We start from the raw sequence: 18,279 nt of genomic DNA on the forward strand, positions 1-18,279 counted from the left end.
AAGTAGCTTATGGGCTCTGTCTATTGACACATCGGTACAAAAATTACTTGTTTGGTTTTTTTCAATGCATTTCTTTTAAGAAAACAAGGAAGTCATTGCGCGAGAGAAGCGCATTCATATACTGTACTTGCCAATGCTCACGTTCCTGTGCCATACCTTGCTATGTAAACGATGACACACACAGATACCATGAGCTGCCTTACGGTTTTTCCGTGTGCCCCTGTGATAGGGTTTGCAGCAGACGCATGGGCCTTTCTTCACCTGTCACAGTTCGTAAGTCTTGCCATACCTATTTTGCGCTTGCAGCTAGATGATTGGGTTAAGGATGAGGTGCACACTTTGAAAGCCTTTACGAAAGAGGTCTGCACAACAGAAGATTGCCCCGCGATCGATCCGCACCTTCTACGTTTATGGGAAGCGGGGCACTCATTGACAAAGAGATGACGAAGACAGTGGATTAATCGCAAACTCAAGAAAAAAATAGGGGAGATAAGCTAAAAGGCAGAATCCTACGCCATATCCTTGGCCAGACAGAACTGGAATTCGCTCTGCGATGGTTTTCAGGGGAAGCTAGGTGTGTCAAAGTCCTGGGAGCTCCTGCGTGTGCTAATCGACCCCAGCAGCAGCAAGTCGGCCACTAAAGACAGGCTCACGAAGATCGTACACACAACCGCGGCTACGGACACAGAATTTATGGAAAAGCTCAAGGTGAGGTACCCGTGCATTGACCAAGTCGTACAACAGCCGGAGTATTCTGCGCTTCCGAATCCCAAGCTGGACATCCCACTCAGAAAAGAAGAACTCAAAGCAGAAATCGCGGCTATGAGAAAAAATGCAGCTCCAGGTCCAGATCAAATAACAGCGAAGCTCTTATTTAACCTCAGCGATGATACCATCATGTCGCTGGTGGAATGCATCAACGAGCAGCATTGGGCTACACGAAAGTTGCCAATATCCTGTAAGATGGCCGAGGTTCGGTTTATTCCGAAGCCGAACAAACCCCTTAAACTGGATAATCTAAGACAGATATCACTGACCTCGTGTTTGGGGAAGCTCATAGAGAGGGCCATCAACACGAAACTGAATAGATACTGAGAAGAAAACAACCTCCTACCTAACGCTCCATAGGGCTATCGCCCTCACCTATCGACACAGGACGCCCTGTTGTACCTGCACAAAGACCTCCTTGAGACACCTCCTAAATCACAGACAAGGGCCATACTGGCACTTGATTTGAATGCAGCGTTCGATAATGTTCTGCATAAAAATATTCTGCAAGGGCTCGCAAATACCAACTTGGGCGCAAGAACCTACAACTATATCAAAAACTGCTTATCAGCCAGGCAAGCCACTATAAACTTCGGTGGAATAAAATCAGATCCCATCACTCTAGGCCCGAGAGGAACTCCGGAAGGGGCGGTACTGTTACCCGTCTTGTTCAATTTGGCTACGAAATATCTACCATGTAGTGTAGGACGTCTACGAAGGCGCTGCGTCGCGAACGGCTAGCGGTACGTCTCAGCTCAGTCCAGAGGCAGCGATCAGTCCCAGCGGCAGCGATCAGCGCACACGCTCGAGCATCGGCGCCGTTGTCTTCGTCCTCTTCTTCCTCACGCCAGCCGCCCAAGGTTCGGGAGCCGAAGGCCTGTCTTACAACTTCCCCCGGGCGAAAAGGCGCCATCCTGGCGGCCTAGGGAGATGTGACGACGGCGGGATCGTAGTATTCACGGCCTCGGCGACGATGATCAGTAGACGGTGTAAGGGGTTCGATGAGGTAATTGACGGGGGATGTCTGCTTAAGAATGCGGTAGGGGCCCTGGTACTTGCTGAGAAGTTTGGAGGAAAGGCCGGGACTTGAGGAAGGAACCCAGAGCCAGACCAAAGATTCAGGAAGATAAGTGGGAAGTAGTGCAGAGGGATCACGGGTGCTTTTCTGCTGCTGCTGGGAGTGTGAAGTGAAAGACCGGGCAAGCTGGTGGCATTCTTCGGCATAAGTGGCTGCTTGAGAAAGAGTCGTAAATTCAGAAGCATCAGGGCGGTAAGGGAGAATGGTGTCCACTGTGCAAGAAGGCTCACGGCCGTAGAGGAGAAAGTATGGAGAGAATCCGGTGGTGGCTTGAGTAGCGGAGTTATAAGCATAGGTGACGAAACGTAGAACGCGATCCCCGTTGCAGTGATCGGAAGCCACATACATGGCCAGCATGTCGCCAAGAGTGCGGTTAAAACGCTCAACCAGGCCATTTGTCTGCGGATGGTAGGCAGAGGTGGTGCGGTGAACGATGTTGCATTTCCGAAGGAGAGTTTCGACAACTTCAGACAGAAAGGCTGGACCTCTATCACTCAGCAACTCTTTGGGAGCACCATGGCGAAGAACGATGCGATGGAGGATGAAGGATGCAATGGCGTGGGCTGTACCAGATGGCAAAGGTGATGTTTCGGCGTACCGGGTAAGATGATCGATGGCGACGATGATCCAGCGGTTGCCGGCTGATGTACTGGGAAGAGCGCCGTCGAGGTTGATGCCAACACGCTCGAAGGGCTGCGCTGGGCAAGGCAGCGGTTGCAAAGGAGCGGCAGGTTGGCGAGGTGGGTTTTTTCGGCGCTGGCATGCGGGGCACGACTGAACGAACTTGCGCACATAACGGTACATCCCACGCCAGTAGTACCGATGTCGTAGGCGGGTGAAGGTCTTCAAGAAGCCGGCATGAGCACACTGGGGATCATCGTGGTAGGAAGAGCAAATGAAGGAGCGCAGATGGGTCGGAATGACAAGCAGCCACTTGCGACCATCCGGAAGGTAGTTCCGACGGTAAAGAAGCTCGTCTCTGATGGCGAAATGGTGGGACTGACGACGCAGAGCACGGGAAGGAGGTCGAGGCGATTGGCCAGATAAGAAATCCAAGAGGCAAGCGATCCATGGGTTTTTGCGTTGCTCGGTAGCCATATCAGCGGGCTCAAACGTCAAAGAATACAGGGCGCAGATAGAAGACGCTGCCTCAGACGGCAGAGGGGAACGTGAGAGGGCATCAGCATCCGCATGTTTACGGCCGGAACGATCGACCACGCGGATGTCGTACTCTTGAAGCCGCAGAGCCCAGCGCGCCAGTCAACCAGAGGGATCTTTCAAAGACGACAACCAGCAGAGGGCGTGGTGATCGGTGACAACGTCAAAAGGGCGCCCGTACAAGTAAGGGCGGAATTTGACTATCGCCCACAGGATGGCTAAACACTCCTTCTCAGTGACAGAATAGTTCGCTTCAGCTTTTGTGAGTGTCCGGCTAGCGTAAGCGACAACATATTCGTCAAAGCCAGGCTTGCGCAGCGCGAGGACTGCACCGAGGCCGACGCCGCTGGCATCGGTGTGGAGTTCCGTCGGAGAACGAGGGTCGAAATGGCGCAGAATTGGCGGAGTGGTCAAGAGGCGACGGAGTGTCGTAAAGGCTTCATCACAGGCTGGCGACCAGGCCGAAAGGTCGTGGCCGGAAAGGAGCTTGGTCAGAGGGTCGATGATAGTGGCGAAGTTGCGGACAAAGCGGCGGAAATAGGAGCAGAGGCCCACGAAGCTGCGGAGGTCTTTTACAGAAGTCGGTTTCGGAAATTCTGCTACAGCTCGCAACTTTGCCGGGTCCGGGAGAACGCCATCCTTGGACACGACATGTCCGAGAATGGTGAGCTGCCGAGCTCCGAAGCGGCACTTCTTTAAATTGAGTTGAAGGCCACCCTATTGAAAAATCCGGTATCGCGGCAAACCGGATTTTACCGGAACATATCGGTTTCATGCCGGTCCGGTATCACTCTCATACCGGCGAGACCCGTCCGGTTTGATCGCTATACCGGTTCATACCGATCCGGTACAGATCCCAAACCGGACAGACCGCTCCGGTACGGAGCTCATACCGGACAGTCCATTCCCGGTTCGAAGCTCAAACCGGACAGACTAGTCCGGTACGGAGCTCAAACCGGACATACCAGCCTGTATTCAGAGCGATATGTGCTGCGGTTTTGGTGCTTGGTCTGCAGATTGACTGTTGTACGCCAGCAGATATTTTTAAGGGGAAGGGGGGGGAGGGGGGTAAGCGTGCGCATAAGTGCGATAATCAACACATACACGATTTTGTTGAAAGGGTTAGGAAAAGAAAAGGGCCAAGCGTGGCAAAACATGCAGTTTGTGTATGAAAGGCGGGGGCTGCATGAAGGTGAATGGCGCGCAACCGCCATATTGGCTTCCCGTGCAGCACCCTGACAAAGCCAGGGCTGCTGTGTGCGGGCAAACGTCTAGTATACATCCGCCAGCAGTCTTCGTAAGTCCTGCGCAGATTACTCTGGGTTTCACAGTGCAGAACTTCACGACTGGCTGATAAACATGGCGAGCCACCGGTGACTGCGCCAGAGGCTCCAAAAGGTTTGTTACTGTCGCGTTGATTGCAGCAGCTTTCTTAATGTTCGCTAGCGGCAGTCTGTAGCGACGCATCGGTGAAGAAATAAAATTCTTGGTTTTCGTGCAGGAATTCTTTGCACTTCTTCTTCATCAAGTCATAGTCCATTGATAACGCAACTTGTCCAAGCGCCACCGCGAGCGGCCCCACCCTTCACTCCATCAGGAAGACATTCAAAACAGACAGTTTGTCTGTTTTGAAAACAGCCAGTCGGATTTAGCAGCAGTATTATCTGGCGTGCCACAAGGGTCAGTGCTCGCCCCAATTCTTTTCCTTCTCTTTATTAATGATCTGTGCAAGAATATTGATGCAACAGTACGTATGTTTGCGGATGATTGTGTGATGTACAAAGAAATCAATAGCTCTGCCGACCAAATACTGCTAAACAAATCTCTGCTGTACATATCGGAATGGTGCGACAACTGGCAGATGGCCCTCAACCTGGAGAAAACCGTGTGCATGACCGTCACAAGAAAGAAACAACCATTAAACTTCACTTATGGAATTGAACAGAAGTCCCTTACAAAAGTAGAGCAATTCAAGTATCTTGGTGTGATTATTAGCTCCGATCTACGATGGAACAACCACGTGACACACATTGCCACAAAGGCACATTCCGCGCTTTATACCATAAAACGTTCCCTTCGACTTGCTTGACCTGAAACAAAACTGTTAGCCTACATTTCACTTGTCCGCTCAGTTATAGAATACGGTATTATTTCCTGGTTGCCCCACACTAAACAATATATTGATAGATTAGAAAGTGTTCAGCGAAAAGCTGTCCGCTTCATTTATAACAAATACAGTCGCCATGACTCTCCCTCACTGCTTTTACAAAAAGCCGGCCTGTCTACAATTCACACACGAGCTAGACTGTTGCGGCTTAAGTTCTTGTTCCTCCTCTTGAATAACGACACAAAACTTGATAAAACTAGATACCTGCTTACGCCTAATACACGTGTCACAAGAACAAAACATGAAAAACATCTATCTGAATATAGATACCACAGTGATGCATTCAAATTTTCATACTTCCCGCATGTAATCCGTGAGTGGAATATGTTGCCTTCTGAAATTGTCAGCCAGCTCACTCCTGAAGCATTCGTGTCGAAGGTAGCAAACCACTTTCAAAACGGTTAACATTGTCACCATGTGTCATTTACCATGTTTCTTTCTATGAGAGTGAAAAGTTCCTTCTCTGCAGTCTTTTATTGTGTACTTTTTCATGCATATGTGCACCCAATCCTGTTACGGCCTCAAAGAGAGGCCAACAGTATGTAATAAAGAAATAAAATAAAATAAATAAAATACTAATCACAAATCGCCCAGAACATTTCTATCGACGAAGAAAAGGTTAATTCAACGGAGCCGGCAGCTTGGGTGTTCCCTTAAGGGCGACGCTTCGTGCTAGCTAAAAGATACAGCGCTCGAGAGAACAAAATAAAAATAAAAACCACCTGTAGAAACCTTACACGAGTAACCCGTCTCTTCGCAATTTTTTTTAAAGCTTTTTTTTTCTCTCATCACTGCCTTCCCTATTGAAAAAACTCTGCGTGAGTTTGCACGAGAACAGTGATTTTTGTACAATCACGTTCATTTTGCACACGAATGCGCAGAAATTGTGCGTTACCTGTACGCATTCTGTGCGTCCTGTGTGTACATATGCGCGTACTGTGAGCTGATAGACGTTCACGCACACTCTTTGCGTGTAAAAAATCGTGGACTCTCGTGGAGAACTCTCTGTACGTGGACATCTGCGTGCTGAGAGGGGCTTGCCGAAGCTGTGCGTGCTTATGTGCATACTGAGCAAGCTCAGTGAGGCTGCGTGTGGCCATGTGTGCGTTTGCTTGCTTAGTAGCAACTTGTCGAGACTGTAAAGGCCCATTTAGGGTGAAAGCAAACAAAGTTCGAGCATTCAGTTAATGATTACTTCTCAATAATGAGCAATAAGCTCACGTTTTGCTGTTTTATAATTTTCGTCTTGGCGTAAGTACCCATTAATCATTTTCAACTTCAGGAAACAAATAACCAAAAAATTATCTTTTAGTGCAAAATGGTTCCCTTCGATACTGCAGGGACCTGTACATGACAACATGCACACTGAGCAAGAACTTGTCAACATTGCAAGTTCATTGTAAAATAATGTAAAAAACAAGCTGCTAATGACTCTTACAGCATCCTTCAGTTCTTCCTTTAACCAATTCTGAAAGTTACAGATATCTTATAGATGCATGATGAAAGCCATCCAGAGCACTTATGTTGTTGCCCGTCATGCAGACAGCCATATTTCGAAATCAGAAGCAACACAACCATTTGTTGCTTGCACTCGAAAGGAGTCAATCAATGGAATAACTCTGAAAGGGCAACAGTGTTTGTTAGGTGCTACAAACAAGCTTGGGGATATAATCAGGTTTAATCAAACATGACGTGCAGAAAGCGAATTGTGAGCTGTAGCAGGAATGTTACGAGGCAATTTCCAAAACCATTTCCAAAGCAATTTCCAAAGTCATTAGCATAAATTTACATACACGTAAAAAGGCCATGTAAGCCTACACGAAAAGACAGTTTTGAATTCACAGTTGGTGTCAAAAGTTCAGAAATTAGTGCCCTCTTTCAATTTCAGTGACAAATCACAGATCGATTAATTAATTCCCAGTATGGCTCCAGACCAAATCCAATGAATCTCAAATGTGCGAAGTATATATACCACACATGTTGCCTGATTAGCACCAGCATTGCATGATGCATGACGAAGTATCACACTCTTCATTCTTCTTCAGTCTGTTTTGAAATTTGCACTACCACAAAGACCATCTGGATGGACTATGATTCCATCATATTGCTGAGAGCACATTCGGAGACCAAGAGCAACACAACAGTGTGCTGCACATGAGTGGATATAATGCACTGGGACAACTGTGCACAGTAAGGAACGCTTGTAAGGCGTCAGGTATTTGCTTGGGGAATGCAATCAAGTTCAGTCATGTTTCATGTGTAGAAAGGAAGATAAAAGTTGTAGCAGAACTATGAAATCCAACATCCAATACTGAACTTCCCCAGGTGATCTACACACACATAAAAAGCACGAAAGGATAAGCTCAGGGGTACTGTTAAGTTTGATGCCCTTTGAGGTTTGACTTGCGCGTCTGTATGCAACCATCAGATACCATCTTGAAGTTACCAGAATGCCCAAAACAACTTTGTTGAACTGTTCTACTCTAAACTGAAATACTTTTCCTTAAAACATTTTTTTTTGCGACATGCTGTGTAGCTAATTATAAAATAAAGAAAAGAAGCTGATAAAATTTTCTCATCTCAAACGTACTGATAAGTACACAAATCTGAGTGCTTTCAAGAGAGGTGACGCACCCGGTATTCAGTGTCCAGAAGCATACATAATGCTGCAGAATCCTATAGCAAGAACATTTCTTTTAGTTGAGAGATGGCTATGTCTGGTTACAAAGTCAATACCATGTAAGGCGCATATCCTAACCTGCAATTACATGAAGCTGCACGTGCTTCATAGGCTGTAACTCCGCCAATAACTGCTACATATTTCCCACCTCTAGCACGAGTGCGGAATCAATATACAGCATGGAAACAGCAGTTTTGTTGCTTTAGCTTCTTTACTATGCTGTTTAGGCAAGAGACGAGTTGAAATATTTGCATGGGCAGTTCTCGATTGAAGTAACGTAAAAAAACATCCGCACTCCTTTCTGCTGAAGCGACTGGTGGACCACTTTTGCATGTCGCATCTCGTATGACTTGCTAAAGGTCCAGACTGACACACGCACTTCGTCAAACCTTCACACAAAACACTCTTCGCTTTTGCTATAAGCTCCGGCCACAGGCAGTAAGTGTCCCGTCACCGTTCACATCGCAAAAGAAGGCAGCGCTCGCAGGCGGTCAGTTTGAGCTGACAGCGATAGGCGTTGCAGGCACACCGCCGAATAAGTTTCCAAGGAAGCCACACTGTAGAAGGGCGCCGTCTTGTAATCGAAACACACCACAGAAACAATGGCCACTGTCGCTGCTTATGAGCCAGGCATTTTTGCAACGAAGTTAGCAGTGCAATAGGCCGAAAGGTTCGACTCATCAAACGACGGCACCGCACTGCTGACCTCATTATCGTTGTCGACCAGACATCCATAACACATATGCCCCGACGGATCGCTTAATTGGGAGCTGCTACCACTCTTGGATGAGAGCGCGCCCACCGGCAGCACACACCGGTAATCCTTCTTCTTTTGCGATTCCAGCACAGTAACAGCAGCGCGCAAGACCGCCCAGCAGCAGCACAAGAAAACAAGCGAAGCTCACGGCGGTGATCTCAGAAACCATGCAGCATGTCGGATAGGCTTTGGATTTGACGCGCTAGACCATGCCCACTCACGCACGCACGCACGCACGAATGTACCGACACGCATATTAATGCGTCCATGCGTCACAAATTTCTCAAGTCTTTAATGCTAATATGTGCACAAGAACTTAATTATTTTTGTAACGAAAGTTTCATTCGGTTTTAGTCCTTTGCTATCGCACTGCCCAAAAGCATAGAGCCCGAAAGAGGCGACCTGAAGGAATGCCTGGAGGCGATGCTTTCTAAACGGGCCGAAGGAAGCCGGAACTGGCCGAAGCGCTAGCCAACGAACGCAGCGTCTGGGGAGGGACAGCATGGCGGTCAGCGTTACTACGTTTGTCGTGGTCCTTTGTGGTGCCGAGGGCATGAACCATCGCGGGAATGAGCATTTGTCACTCTTCCGATATGTGATGTGCCGACAGCAGTGAAATTCGCTGGTGCGATGTACGAAAACGTGGTAAGGTGCTGAGTAAACCTGTGTTTATAGCGGGCTCAGCGGGCTCGACGGATAGCGTCAGCGGCTCGACGGATAGCGCGTCGTCCTTTGCGCGCCTTCACTGGAAACGCTATGCTGACGGTGGGGCTCATTTCCTCCATGGCGGAGCAGCTGGTGGGAGACCACTACCCGGGTGACATCTCGCATCTTGGGGGTAAGTTAATTTTCTTCGAACCTGTTCATTATTTCAAAGCCTTTGCGCACAACTGGCCACGTCAACACAGCTAGTACAGAGACGCGAAGACGCAGTGCCTATCGCGGCAGCACGCAGCGCTGAAAGGTTGTTTGCTGGCGGCGCACGGGCATGAATGCGCGTGTAGTGTCAGTGGTCATACGGTCATGGTCAGTATGCCATGCAAATATGCACAGCTGATCCGATCGCGGGGTGCACGATATCGGCGCCGTACTGCCGCCGTACTGCCATTCATCTCTCGCCGAGAATGGAATATGTGCCCACCAATAGATCTTCGGCTCGGGCTTTACATTCTCGCCGCATGTTACGCAGTAATTGAAGTAACAGCGCTCGAGCAGTTTAACTACGTAGACTGCGATTCAGCTGTATGCGTTAGGATTGAGCTTCCTCCTCTTTCACTTGTATTTCACTTGTACTTTTATAAATTGTGTATTTAAGGTACGAAGCTGCATATGATCCAGCTGCGTTCGTACTTATAGTCGAGCCTTGAATAGCAGAACGGTGAGATAAAAACAAATTGCTCTGAAGTTTTCCGCCTCTATTTTGGCATTCGCTTTTTCATACTTTGGCTCGGAGCTGAAATGGTACAAACAACTGCAAAATGCACACAGGTGCCCTAGCTCCATTTGCCCTAAATCCCGAAGTTGCAGTGAAATTTAAGGGTAATTGAGCCTTTAATAGGTACGAAGAATAAACTTGATTGTTTCATGATTATAACCAATGGCGCAAATAAATCTGACTTTGACTTAAATATGCTGAGGTACCTCTCCAATACCTTATTTGATGTTAAAGGAAAAAGTGTGGTTTTTCTGCAATTGGCACTATTAATTCATCATACCTGTGAGAATGTGAAATCAGTGCTAATCATGCCAGATTTCAAATTGAGGGACGCATGCAGAATTTGAAGCAAACCAGCCTTCTACTGAAAATATCGTTCTGCTGTGGTCTGTTCTTTTGAATGGTGGCATGTATTGTAGAAACGATGCTGGATATCGATATGCAAGTGATGTCTCGTCTGAGGCTAGCTTGTGAATGACTGCCGTGGTTATGAATTTCTTGTTGCCTGGCCCACTTCGAAATGTGGTTAAACAGTTGTGTTCCATTCTGCGACCGGCTCCTTTTTGTGCCTTGCATTTTGCCTTACATGCTTGATTCTAGTCCATTTTTTGCACTGTGCTGCTGTTAAATGTGTCTTTTTACCTTGCAGCAATCTCCACATAGCTTTACCAGCAATGCCTCTTCCAAGCTCTCCAGTATGGCTGTGCCAGCCTTTCACTTGGTGCTAGGATGCCCAGCAAGCAAGCAGGCTTTTGAGGTAAGCACTGAAGACATCTTCCGACTCAAGTAGCTTTTATTTTCCTAGTCCACTGCTACTTGTGTGACCCCTCGTTATGTTGATTTTCGCAAGTTAGGTTGCCTATTAAGGACTCTCTTTTGTTTTTCACCTGCTGCTGTGGCCTACTGCATTGGTGTTCGGCTACTGAGCCCAAAGACGCGGGATTGAATTGTGGTGGCTTCGTTTCGACAAGGCGAAATGCATATTTGCTCGTGTGTTATGCAATGTCAGTGCATGTTAAAGAATCTTTGGTGGTCGAAATTTATGCACAGCCCTCCTCTATGAATGGAGCTATTGTTCAACTTTGAGGCATTAAAGGGACACTGATGGCAAGCTGAAGTTGACCTGTGATGATGAAGTTCCGCATCCTAACCACAAAGACGACACTTTTTCTGAAAGTGGAGCTTTATAAGCCAGAGAAAGCAAAACATACAATTTTCATCACCACCGGCTGATTTCGGAAGTAAATTGCGATGCGCTGACTCCGTTTTTTTTGGCACAGATTCCAGAGGCTAGGCTGAACTGCCATTCACCTCAGAACGGTTATCATGGAGTCCTTTGTGTAGACTTCATGAGTTCAAATCGAGTGGCGGGAAAATTTTTAAATGTAATTTTTGCGCCAATCATTGTGTTGATGGCCTTTGCGCTGCTGTTAAAACCGGGATAGCAGTATGGTATGCCATAAAACTAGGTTCAGGACTTGCAGGAAGTGGTTTATCACATTCCGCTAGCTTGTGCAAGAAACTACTTCAGGGATATGTGCAGGTGTCTTTAATGTGTTCCTGAGTGAGCACTAACTTGTTAGGGGGAAGGCAGCTTCTAATCTGGCACTAAAGTGCCAATGTCGTGAGTGTAAATCATAAGATGACCCATCAGTGTGTACGCCTGATTTCTGTGACACTTCAGTGGTGTATAGAAGTGGTAAACAAATCTGTAAGGTATTTGATGCATATCTCCAAGGCAACGGCTGTATGAGTAGCGAAGCCATTAGTCAATCTTCAACGCAAAAGAATTTTCTCTTTTAGATGACGTGCTTGTATATCAGTGACAGTTATTTGTTGTCCTGCCTTTCGCTGGTGTGGGTCATGTGTGGCGCATCTTCATGCGAGCCTTCTTTTCCTTCACAAAAAATTAAATTGATAGTCCAACCTGTTTTCTTCTCTTTTCCTGTGTTGCATCTTTTGGCTGGTTTTAAATCTGTAACTGAGCTCAGACCGTGATAATTACAGCCGGTAAACAGAGCTACTGAATGTGAGCTTGGCATACATGCGTACTGTATGTGTGAAAGTGCAGTTTACAATATTCAGAAATGCTTGATAGCCTTACAAGAATCTAAAATTTTGTTGGAATTCCTATTTGTTCTCTGTTCAAGTGTCGAGAGTTTTTCCGCTTCATGTGTGATTAGAGCCACTTTGGTACTTAAGCTGAAATCTTTTCTTTAGCTTGCATGTTTCTCACTTTTGGGACAGAAACTTGGAGGCTAATGAAGAGAGTTCAGCTTAAAAGAGTGTAGACACCTAATCTTGATGGCATGTTTTCTTCTCTATAATGGTGCGGAAGACACTACTATGCATGAATCACCATCTGGTATTCGCGTGATAGCGCTAAATAATTTATAATCAACTTTTTCTGCCATCCTGTTTCGGTGAACAATTTGACTATAGCTATGACATCAAAGAGAGGTTATAGGTCATGTGAGGCGTGGGAAAACTGCACTTATAATCGCTGCTTCGTCATTTTAATTCGCTACAGCGCTGACGCCAGCATTCCTTAAGAGCCAGAAGTACCAATTGTATTGCAGTTTTTCATGCCTCACGTGACCAATAACCTCGCTTTGACGTCACAGCCATCATTCAGCTGTTGAAACCGAAACAAATACAGCAGGAGAAAGAAATTTGATTATAAATTATTTAGCGGTCATAGGACGATGCCATGTGGTAATCCGTGTATAATACTTTATGCCTTATTACAAAGAAAAAAACACGTGCCAAACGATAAGGACAGCAAAGTGAGCTATGGAAAGAAAAATGATAAGTCTAACATTAAGAGACCAAAAGGGGGCGGAGTGGGTGAGGGAACAAACGCGGGTTAATGACATGCTACTTGAAATTAAGAGGAAGAAACGGGCCTGGGCGGGGCTTGTAATGGGAAGACAACATAACCGCTGGTCCTTAAGGGTAATGGAGTGGATTCCAAGAGAAGTCAAGCGTAGCAGGGGGCGGCAGAAAGTTAGATGGGCGGATGAGATTAACAAGTTTGCGGGGATATGGTGGCCACACCTAGCAAAGGACAGGGTTAATGTGGAGACATGGGTGAGTCCTTTGCCCTGCAGTGGGCCTAGTCAGGCTGATGATGATGGTATGTGTCGCACCTGCTGCTTCGTGCTATCAGCTGGCCCATGCTTGGCCGACCAGACTAGCCAAATTTGTGATGTGGGTTTTCTATTGCACCTGCATTTGTGTACACAGCTGCATCAGTCTGGGGCATAACGTATCCCAGTGCTAGAGTATGAGTAAATTGCTCTGGAATTTTAATCTGGTATCAGGTAGCATAGCACAAAAGAAGGCTAGCGCGGCTGCCTATATTCTCTTGGGCAGCTGTGTTGGATTTTCAGTGCCTGTTAGTGTAATCCGTGAAAGTTCACTGGAACCCATTCGTTTCGATGTAAATTAGGAAGTCCTTAGAGCCCTGTACTTTTTAATGATAATAACAAGGTAATGCAGTAATTCAATTGTACCTGTTCTCTTTCAACACAGTAAAGTGCTGCTGGGTCGAGATCACAGTTTTACTTTGTAGGTGTGCTCAGGCTGTCATCATCATCATCATCATCATCATCAGCAGCAGCAGCAGCCTGACTACACCCACTGTAGGGCAAAGGCCTCTCCCATGTCTCTCCAATTAACCCTGTCCTTTGCCACTTGCGGCCACTGTATCCCCACAAACTTCTTAATCTCATCCACCCACCATTTTTTCCTGTGTGTGTGTCTTTTTCGCCATTCTGAAATTCAATCATACAAATGGATTGATGCATGTAGTGTCAGGTGCGTAATGTGATACCACCAGCTCACCCCAAGCTGTGCTCAGATTTGCCTCATTGCTGCAGGAGCAAGAAGGCAGGCTTGAGGCTGAGTGGTGCAAAAACATGATTTTTCAAGAATGTCTCTGTGGAAATTGCAATTAATCATGTGAATTTGCTTTCATTTTAGGAGCTGCACACAAGCTGGGCGCCTTTCCATGCTGATCATGCTGGCCAGGTACGCTTATGGTTACATTCCTAGGTTGTTTTCATAATGGCAGTTGTGGATTTCTGTGTGGTTTTAAAACATAAATTGTATAAGTATTTGGCCTGCCACAAAAGTATAGTGGTGCATTCAAGGCCAGTGTTACAAAGGGATGTTTTGATTGCTGCAAGAACTTGAAGGCCCCTGTGTGGTCACTGTGGAAGGCCCCCTCCCTACTTAGGAATTGCTATTTGGGTTACTCAGTCATTTGGCAGAGGAATAGTGTATAGAGATAAGGGATGGAAGAATGCTTCCAACTAAAGAAAAAAATCCAGCAAGCAGTCATAGAAGCAGAAGTACAAAAATGGCAAGGCTTTCTCTAATTTACATCGAATCTTTTTCACTTAGACTTCTTATTGCATACAACGGCTGATGCTTGGCTTACACACATATTTTCTTTAGGCATGCAGTAGGTCTCACATTCTTGTATGATATGGTCACGGTGCCAAAAAATGATGGTGGTTTTAGAAAACTCGGAATATAGAGGAATTTTATTGCTGACCTTATGGAGAACTATGGTAGCTGTGCAGTCGTTATAAATATCTTCCAATATTTTCACATAACACTCTTCTACACCCTGATTCCACAATGCCTGCATGGCAGCTGTGGTTCCACCGAGTCAATGGCTGTCTGGTAGTCAATGAAGGCTATATATTGGGGTTGGTTATATTCTGCCCATTTCTCTATCACCTGATTGATTGCATGAATGTGGTCTCTTGTTGAGTATCCTTTACGAAAGCCTGCCTGATCATTTGGTTGATTGAATTCGAAGGTTGTCCTGACTCTATTAGTGATTACCTTAGTAAATACCTTGTAGGCAATCGATAGTAAGCTGATCGGTCTGTAAATCTTCAAGTCCTTGACATCTTCTTTCTTATGAATTAAAATAATGTTCGCATTCTTCCAAGCTCCTGATACGCTCGTGGTCACGAGGCAAGCGTGTACAGGGTGGCTAGTTTCTCTAGCACAATCTCTCCTCCGTCCTTCAACAAATCTGCTGTTACCTGATCCTCACCAGCTGCTTTGCCCCTTTGCATTGCTCCTGAGGCTTTCTTTACTTCCTCCCTCGTTACTGGCGGGATGTCCCATTGCTATGCTCTACTGCCTCTCTCCGTAACATTCTGATTACATTCACTACTGTAGAGATTTGTGCAGAACTCTTCGGCTACTTTAACTATCTTATCCATATTGCTTATGACATTGCCCTCTTTGTCTTTTAGCGCATACATCTGGTTTTTACCTGTGATTAGTTTTCTCTTCACTGATTTAAGCTACCTCCATGCTTTAGAGCATGCTAGGTTTCTCCATGTTAAACTTTCTTATGTTGGCTACCTTGCACTTATAAATAACTTCGATAGATCTCCTAGTTCTATTCTATCTCTCAAGTTAGACGTCCTCATGCTTTGGCGTTTCTTCATCAGATCTTTCGTCTCCTGAGATAGCTTGCAGGTATCCTCTCGAATGATCTGACCACTTACTTCTGCAGCACGCTCCAATGAATTTAAATATGTATTTAAAGATAACAGTTGAGGTGGGAGATTGAGCTTCGAGATTTGCACTTCAACTCGGGAGTTATGGCACTGCTACACAGAATACTTGATCGCCGTAGAGATATTTCATCATCTGGCACCAAGCTGCTGTGGCGCCACTGTCACAGTTGATAATTTTGCTGGGAAGCTGTTGTAGCGCTCACACAGTTTTGAAAAGGTGGTATTCATTGTTTTTGTGCTATTGGCAACAGTAATAATATGCTTGCTGCAGTGTTTTGTGGCCAGCCTTCTTTTTTTTTAGTGAAATAAGTTGTACATTTCATGTTGAGTATTCTTTGAGCGATTAAATTGCTTTGATTTTATTCCTTCATGTATAGTTGCGAGTGCTCCATGTCTGAGTGCAAATTTCTACCACTGAAAAGCCTTCAAAATCTTAATAGATGTCCACACTGTTCTAGGGACTCAGTGGCTATTGGAAATGCCCATTTAGCTGTATTCAAGTGCCACTGAGTTAATAGCCATTTGAAAGCCTTCAAAATGCCTGTGTGACACGGTTATTAGATTTTGTGCAGGTTTGATGCTGAGCAGTCTGCGTGCTTGAGTCGGGTTTTCCAGTGTCTGTATTTCAAACCTGAAACTTTTCGAAATCATCATTAGTTCATTAATGGAAGAAGTACTTGTGCCCTTTTCTGGAATTTCCAGAAAACAGATTAACTGAATTTTTTTGCATATACTCCTACCTTTTTGCAGGTGCTGCATAGTGAGAATCTGTATCAAGACGCCAACCTGCTGGACTTGGAGAAACTGAAGAAATTGTTTAGCCACTGTGTGGCACCCATCATGAGGGATGTGGCATTAATAAAGCCAGTTAAGGTGACCTTATCTATGTCCTTTTGCAAGCATGCTACACACATGAGAACCATCCCACGAAGCACCGTTTCTGCAAAGCTTGTTATCTCACAACATGCATGCTGAATGAGGCAGTGACAGACAGATGAGGAGGCCTTAATGCAGTACATTAGCGTACCGTGTTGAGCAGTGATGTAGGAGCCTTGCAGCCATGCAAGGTATTATCGGCATCATGATGGTAACTCCATTAGACACTGTCTAGTGCTCTGTGAGCCAGACTCGGCTCTTGAACATTCTGGGACTCACCCTTGGCACTCGGACATTCTGGAAGCCTCACCCGGCTTGCGCATATTACGCGAGGATGTCTCCTGCTGTACGAGCCTTACGCGGCTTGCGCACTTATGTGAGAGATGTCTCGCGTTTGCGAGCTTGCTCAGCTTGCGCAAATTATGTGAAATATGTCTCGCGTTCTGCGACCTCGTTCAATCGTCGCATTTTGCGTGGCAATAAACACGCAAAGATAGGCACGCAGAATTCACGCTCAATATTTTCAATAGGGTTCTCTGCTTTTCCTGGGTCTGAGAATTCTCAAGGCCTGCGCGCTTTCCTTTCCCCCCGCTCTGACGTCAGCCACTTTGACCGCTGACCCCTCCGCATTCCTCCGACACTGAGACGTCTCCTTTCTTCCCTCAACCAGTTCTGCACCCTTCCGTAGTCGCGTAGCCGGACATGTCAGCGTGCGCTGCTGCGTTTTATTGCTGTTGCGTTCGTGAGTGCTGGCTAGGAAATTGCTTGTCATCGTGATACCTAAATCTTTGCGTGTCGTGCACCTGCTGTTGAAGCAATAGGTCGCTGCTGCGTGCCCAACTGTAGAGGAAACTATGACAACGGGCCAAAAGTGCGTGTGTTTTCGTTCCCAAAAGACTCCCGTAGGATTACGTGGGAGCGTGCTGTTCGCCGCGACGACGTCGACATACTGACTGTGAGAGATTCTAAGGTACTGTGCGTTTTGTCTGCGCATCGAAGCAATCGTTGAAGTCTAATAATTTATCACGGTGCTAAAATATGGACAAGGTGCGGTTCTAAAATTCATGGGACGCGATGTTTGCCCTAGACTGCTGGTATCAGTAAATATATCTTTTTCTCTTATGTACCAGGCAGTGTTCTTGTGTGGTTGAAAGATACAAATTTTCAAGTTCAGGGCGGGCGTTCATGTCATGGTTAAATAAATATGCCTATGAATATCATCGAATTTTGCAGAGAGCATACATACACTAACGAGATATATTCTTGCATCTTGATTCAACGTTTCGACTATATTTAGTGTGCGTAGTGTTTTGGCTAAAGAATGCTCAGTATATTTAGGTAATTGAAGCGATTCTATGCATTTGCGCAGTGAATAAAGTAATAATGACCGTAAGTTGCATGTCACAGTGCTCAATGCATTATGTTGCATGTCAGTGCCCAACTAAATGATAAGCTGGGGGCATTATGTACTATCAATCATATTTACTTTTCAGCAGGTGCTTTTGACTACTTCATTGGCCAGCACCCTGTAGGGACCCCAGCGCCGGTAGATCGTCGCAAAGAGTTAAATTATTACCTCAGTGAGCTGGTTCAAGACATGCGAAAAAAATAAACATCTTTTGCAGTTTTTGATGCATTATAATACTCACCAAGCTACCAATACTTGGTAAAAGCTGGGAGCAAATAACACAATTGCACATCGACTGCAATACGAGTCGCTGATAATCGCATATTACCAGTTTCTGAGGCTCTGTATATTGCAGCATGTGGCATGTACTCTTATGTCCCCAGTTTTTTGGGCAGATTTAGTC

The 18,279-nt window shown here is 46.0% G+C and overlaps 1 long non-coding RNA gene across 2 annotated transcripts; it reads left to right on the forward strand.

Annotated features, from left to right (window-relative positions):
- Window positions 1-9,382: 9,382 nt before the first annotated feature.
- Window positions 9,383-16,384, forward strand: LOC149326914 (uncharacterized). Of its 2 annotated transcripts, XR_016286036.1 has the most exons (4): window positions 9,383-9,446; window positions 10,693-10,800; window positions 14,028-14,075; window positions 16,343-16,384. It is a non-coding gene; the product is annotated as an uncharacterized LOC149326914 (long non-coding RNA). The 2 variants fall into 2 exon arrangements; XR_016286035.1 differs by lacking the exon at window positions 16,343-16,384 and having other exon boundaries at window positions 14,028-14,712.
- Window positions 16,385-18,279: the final 1,895 nt, after the last annotated feature.

The sequence above is a fragment of the Amblyomma mixtum genome, chromosome 10 (assembly GCF_055824585.1).
Source record: "Amblyomma mixtum isolate Tamu chromosome 10, ASM5582458v1, whole genome shotgun sequence".
Taxonomy (NCBI): Eukaryota; Metazoa; Arthropoda; class Arachnida; order Ixodida; family Ixodidae; genus Amblyomma; species Amblyomma mixtum.